General features: G+C 40.2%; 1 pseudogene; it reads right to left on the bottom strand.

Annotated features, from left to right (window-relative positions):
- Positions 1-3,667: 3,667 nt before the first annotated feature.
- On the bottom strand, positions 3,668-4,316 carry LOC116913226 (annotated as a pseudogene).
- Between the last annotated feature and the right edge of the window lie 2,647 nt (positions 4,317-6,963).

The raw sequence follows: 6,963 nt of genomic DNA, 5'->3' as shown, positions 1-6,963 counted from the left end.
GGTGGAACATCACTAGAGAAAGTGGGTCACTGAAGGCTGTTTCCAGGCTTAGCTCAGCCCCACGTCCTGTTCACTGTTTCTTGAGTACATGTGCCAGGCTATGCTTCTACTCCCTGGCCTTCACTTCCCATTGCTTTGTCATCTCCTCCATGATGGACTGAGTCACCCTGGAGCTGTAAGCCAAAGTAAACTCTCTCGTCCATAAATTGCTCTTCTCAGTGTAATTTATCATAACAGACTCAATAGCTAAGCAGTAGCTTTTCCAGGAAATCAAAACTAGAAATAACTCCAACTTAAGTTAGCCTAAGTGGAAATAGAAAACAAGCAAAACCAGAACAAAATAAAGTCAGAACCCAAACCAAAATCAAGGCCAAAACAAATCAACCAAACAGACAGAAGTCATATTTAGAGTCTTCAAGTCTTGGTGAGCATAATGTTTTATGTGGTAGAGAGTAGAATACAGCATTTTTCACATCTTTGGAGATGCAATGACTGAGAGGCTTAGTGTAGCTTTTTTAACTTGTTTTGAGTTGCACTTTCCAAATCCACTTAAAATAGCAAAAATGCCTTTGTTTTGAGGTTGTCCTAAACTAAAAATCAATTGTGACTGTACAAGTACTAGTTATGTTCTGAACAACGTACCAGTAAGGTATTAAAAATTTGAAGTACATCGCATGGTTACAGAATATTATCTTTATTACTCCAAAATATTTGTCAGATGTCTATATGTCTATATGTCTATATGTCTATATATCTATATGTTTGTATATGTCTATCTGTATGTATATGTATATATGCATATTCTAGCCTCCTTTTCTTAAATAGTTAATGGATTTTTGAACCAAATAATTGCTTTTATGAATGAAACACACACACACACATACACACACACACACACACGTATATATATATACATATATATATATATTGCAAAAAAACTGGTTCCTTGTTTTCAATGTCCTATCAAAATATATCAAATCTTAGAAATGTTCCAAAGGAGTTAGTATAGGAATGTTTTGCTATAAGCATGCTTGAGAAAATATGTGGTAGATGTCTGGGTCCCATTTGGTGTTTAAATGACAACCAATTGTTATTAATATTGACCTAGTGAAATAAAAGCATGTCTAGATTATCATGCATAAAAAGGAAATGATAATGAAACTCCTGGAAGCCATCGAAACATCTGAGTATCTCTGTATTGCATAAACTCTCTACCTAGTGACATATATGAACGATATATGAATATGCAGCAACCATTATTTACATAAGACTCTTGGCGTGAGGATGGTAAAAGGATACATGGAGGGCTTGTGGGTAGCCCTGCTTGCTTACTCTAAACTATTCCATCTCGCTTGAGGTGAAGGTTGCTGAGGTCACAGGGCTCATTTGGGACAACCGAGAAGCTTGGGAAAGGGCTTAGGGCTGGTTAACTGGAAAGAGTTTCTGTCACTTGAGACCAGGACTATTCCTCGGTGTAGGCACATCACTTAGGGTTTCTAAGATGTGGCCTAACGTAAATGCTGGTTCCTATGGCTAAACTCTAGGAATGAAGATTTGATTTGGAGAAAAACACAGCATAATTATAGAACACTTTTCCTCATGACCCCAAATGCTGACTGAAGATTATTTACACAGAGAACAGTGGCGATGTCTGTCCTGTCAAAAGTATGAACTCCATCTACTAGTGCCAACCATAGAAGGGTTGGGACAAAAGAATGGACCACTGGATTCTTTCCCTTGTTGAAGGTAAATGCCTAATGAATGTTCTAAGCTTCTCACGCAGGTGGACATCAGTTGGTCACTTTGCTTCATTTAGTGGGATCCTGAGTCTATTCCAGAACCCACTTCTCGTTTTCTCCCTGGACCTGCCTCCAGCTCAAGTCATTTTTCTATAAAGCCCTGGGCTACATGTTATTTCTAGGTGAAATGGCCCTGTGAATACTCAGGACCCACTGGGTTTCTGCTTGGATTAACAGCTCAGCGTAACTCCATGGGTCCCCTCTAATTGGCTATTCACGAAGTAGTCTACTCAATTCCCCTTCTGCCTCTGTCATGGGAAAGGCCCTTGCGGTTTTACAACTAAGAAATATCACGCACAAACTGCAGGAGCAGCTGATAACATTTATATCTTCCCAGAGCACATATTAAATAGTCTCTTGCTGAGTTAAAGTAAATAAGTCCTGACTTTGCTATTTGCTGCCGCAAACATAAAACCTGTGAACAAAGACAGCTCAAGTGGACAGCAGAAAGGGCATAGCTATTCATGATATAGGCCTCTGGTTTGATGGATTCTGGATTGAGACTTAGAGAGCAACTCCAATTCACAGTGCTAAATCTGGTGATCTTAAGTCGGGATTAGCAGATAACTATAAATATATTTTCTAAATATGTTGTCACTTTATCACCGTCAACATTACTTCTCCCTTCTGCATATTATTCTCATTATCTTCATTGTTTCATACCCTCGTGTTTATTTTATATCATGTCGTATGTTTTGTAATAATTGGGTATTGAAAGTTCTCTAAATACTCTGCATACAAGTCCTTTTAGTAGGCATCTGATACCCAAGTATTTTCTACCAGTCCGTGGCTTGCCTTTCCATTCTCCCAAAGGAGAATGGGACTTGGGCCTGATAAACATTGGTGTCTTCCAAAAAGTCTTTGTGATGTTCATGGTACAAAAATTGGCATCAATGGCCAGAGGTGCAATTCTTCTCTTTGGTCCTTCTGTTAGAGCAAGGGTCTAAGGAAGTCAGCCACAGAATCCAGATTAAAATCCAAGTCACATTATAGCCTTTCTGTCTGTAGTCACATCCTGCCATCATTTCCACAGATGCTGAGGATTTGATTAGCATTGTAGCACCGGGTATTTGGAGTAACCTTCTCTTCGTGTGCTTGTCAAGTGGGATAAGAACCAGTGCAATGGGGAGGACCAAACACAAATCTATGAAATTGAAAGTGAGCATATATGGCCAAAAGAGTGAACGTCAACCTTAGAACAGGAAGATCTAAAACTCCATGTAGGCCCATTGCTACCTCAACACATTGTTGCCACCTATGTAAAAGGACTTCACAGTCCAAAGGAAAAAAAATTGTATGAGACGGACTTTTTAAAGCAGAAGACAAAAAATAGTTCCATCAGGAAAAATATTACTATTATTACCATATTTATGTTCCATGCAGCAGTCTAGTTCCAGCAGAAGATGGATCTTAGGTAATGATCATTGTATAGCAAGCAGTTAGTCACTACAGGTATGGTGTTGAATAACAACTTATATCTAGAACAGGTTGGAAAGGTTGTGGATTTATAGTGTGGGTATTTTGATAGGGCAAATTTTTAATTTTTTAATGAGAAGAGTAGTTTTTATCTGTGCAGCAGGATTCATTGGCAGGAGTACCAATACTCATGATTGAATAGGTGCAACTATATTCCAGTTTTGCACTAGGACTATGATAATAATATTTATCTTTGAGAACATAAAGTAGTCTAAGGGAGCTTTGTCCATTGAGGCACGCCCCAAAACTGCTCTATTGATGAGAACCGCAAGTGATGTCTATTACACTAGAAATCTTGGTAGGGCAAGAAGTCCTTTAGACACAAAGTTACGCCTTGTAGGGTTCTGAGGATCCCACACTTGAAAATAGTCTTTTTCTTCTTTATGGAAATTTTATTGTAGCGATCCAACCGTGCAATGCTTTTCAACCTCTTGTTCTGCAGCTTCCTTCGGCCTTTTTGCTCCGATGCCAAAGAGCGGGGCATTGGCACGGGCCATGTGGTGTCAGGCAAAAGCCATAACTTCTCTTCTGTGATGGCTCTGGCCTTCTTCTTTTTGTACACATTCCGGATGGGCATCACAGGTCCTGTTAGAGGGGTGGACTATTTAAGTTCTTCAGCAGAACTGTCTCCCTTCTTCAAAGCAGAAGTCTTCCTGGGGAAGAGTATGAACTTGGAGCGGTACTCCTTCAGGTGCTACATCTTGGCCTGTAGTGATTCAATGGATTTGTTTCTCCTCTTTGGGTTCACAGAGATGACGATGGTGCGAGCCATTTTCTTGTGGATACCAGCTAACCTGAGTTCCTCCAGGCTGAGGCCCCTGCCAGCCTGGACCTTGGTGTGGTATCTCACTGTAGGGTACCTCACGATGGGTCTGATGGGACCGAACAGGGGACAAGGGGCAATGCGGTGTGCTTTCGTCTGCGGGGCCTTGCATCTGCAGATCTTGCGTGCTGACTGGATGAACCAAGTTGGTCCACTCGCTGCTGCCAATCCTTGTAGAAGTGGGGCTTCAGGATCATGCCATTCCGGCTGGGCGCCATGGCTGTCTCCTGTACAGGAGAACGGTCGGGAAGAAAGGGAAAATAGTCTTAAAAAGTTGATAATGGTACGCGTGCCGAGTTTCCCTACAGAATAAAGTGCAGCTTGCTATATACTGACTTTCTCACAATAAAGAATGGCTCTTACCTGATAGGTCTCTTGGGGTATCATTGCACGGCCTGGAATCCTTCCCTGAATCACTCACTTATCCTGTTGTGAGGACATGATCCTTGTGTAGGGGTAACATCAGGGGGTACAATGGAGCACATCTGTTTTATGGGATCATTAACCTTAGTAGACCCAAATGGTTGAAATAGTACAGTCTGAACTTAGCAAGAAAGAAAATAGAAAGAAAATCAGTATAGGTCCCTGCCAACCTAGAGTAAGGCCAACCACCCCAACAGATTGTGGAAGTGCCACAGTGAATTATGTCCTACACCACACAAATCAAAAGTGACTGTATTTGCTGAATTAGAAGGTGCAAATAGAGACCAAATGGAGTGATCAGCTCAGGAGAAAGTATTAGAAATGATGGTTTCCTTCATCAGTGACCTTTCTCTTTGCTTTAACACAATATCTGACAGAAAGGAAAAAGGATTTAGTTTGGTTCCTGGACTGAGGAGAGTTTCAGTCAACCATGGCTTTAAAGGGGTTGTGGTAGGGGAAGGCATAGCACGGGATCCTTGAAGCAAAAAGATTCAGTCAGAATCAGATTTTTTCTATGACCTTCAGAGGCATGCCCCTACATACCCACTTCTGCCAGTGAGGTTCATGGACACCATGTCCCCAAACAGCACACGAAACCATGAAAGATAATTCAGATTCAAAATATGTCATGAGTCAATATTCATAGTATAGTAAGGCATAAAGTTAGAAGTCCCTTTTGTCTCCATGTTTCCAGGAGGTAAACCATACCAGCCCAAGATTTCATGGGGTGGAAACAGAGGTCCTAGTTATCAGTAATGAGAGCACACAAGGCACTGATTGTGCCTTCAAGTCACAGGACAGTCCTTCTATGATCGAGTCTTGTTAATCCTTTAATAAAAGTGATACAGTTGAAAAACCATGTCTAAGAGGAAGATATTTACGTGACAGAAGGGGGTATTGAATTCCACACTTGTGTGCTCCATGGATTCGTTATGATAAGACAAAGGTCAATATTAAGAAAGAGTAATTGACCCTCTTTAGCAGGAGGATTTAGGGTGTTTTTTACACATCGAGGTCAGGGCACCTTGTCTAATAGTTCAAAAGGTTTCATGAATGGACTCGAGCCACCAACTGCCCTTGCTACAAAAGGTACAGCTCCCCAAGGTTAAGATCATTCGGGTTGCAAGTACAGTTCAAGCTCTGAGGTAATCCGGAATGGAGAAGAGATGGAAGGGACACCATTGCTGACTCTATGCCAGCTGCAAGAATGAGGATGATAGCTCATCCCATTAGCCTTCCGGAGCCTTCCCTCCACACGACAGGTCCATGGGGGCTCATGAAGGAACTTAGTGAGAAGCAGTTTTAGGAGCAGATTCTGTCACCTGTAAAGCAGCTCGGGCCACATTGCTCTTAAGAACATTGCAGTTAGTTCCTGTTTCTGGCTGTCATGTTGCAGGGATATGCTTCAGATCTAACCGTTGGCTTTGCTTTCTCTCTGTTTAGTAAAAAGTATTACAAATACATGTAGCAGCAGAAAAAGCAGACAGGCTGATTTATTATTAACATGAATTATACTGTATAATAGGTAATGGCTTGTCAGATATCTGTGGTTCCTGTTAGCATATGAAAAACAATTTTCCCTTTCATGGTCTATCTGCCTCAAGAAAAGGCTATTCATTTACATTTTATTTTTATATTTCTTGTTGTAAAATCAACAACAGAAAGAAAATACACATTTAATAAGAGCATTTTTCCAATACAGCTTTGCTGGGCAAACAAGGGAGATGAAATTAATATCATAACTTCTCTGAAAGTATAGTGTCCACATTTTACTTGTAAACTCTATACACTGGACCTACCCCAGCTCTTGTAACACTTATTTACTGGGCTACTAGTCAACTTTGACCATTGACCTTTTCTTAGTTATTTCTCACTTTTTCAGTATTATAGACTATAATAAATTAACTTATCCAAAAAACATAACCATAATGTGCCCCTAAACCATGGTTTCTGATCCTTACTTTTAAAAACATCGAATACGGTTCCCGTATATCTGCTGAAAAATAACTTTAAATAGGTTTTACATTTGTTTATCCATAATCTGCACTTCTTACTTATTGGTTTAGCCATTGCTTCCAATGCTTACACTCTTTGTCTTCCTAGGCAACGTAATGAAGTCTTACAGTTATTTGTCTTGGGGCTTTCATCTCTCCTTGCTTACATATAAATATATTTAAGATTTGTGTTTTTATATTGGTCATACAAAATTAATTCACATTAGAAATGCAGGCAGCATGAAAAAATCATAATTTAAAAAAAAGCACACGCACACATTGCATGACATAGCTCAGTAAAACTAGGAGAGACCCGGAGACATTTACTCTTGGAATGTGATTGAGCCCACTTGATTCAATAGTACAAAATCGAAAGGGTTGAGTGAGTGTGGGGATCAATGCTTGCATTTTATGAATTAGCAACTGATGTGCTTGCCTCAAGTGAAAA

This window comes from Rattus rattus, chromosome 1 (genome assembly GCF_011064425.1).
Source record: "Rattus rattus isolate New Zealand chromosome 1, Rrattus_CSIRO_v1, whole genome shotgun sequence".
NCBI lineage: Eukaryota > Metazoa > Chordata > Mammalia > Rodentia > Muridae > Rattus > Rattus rattus.
The sequence above is the reverse complement of the archived record's forward strand: the minus strand, read 5'-3'. Positions and strand labels throughout refer to the sequence as shown.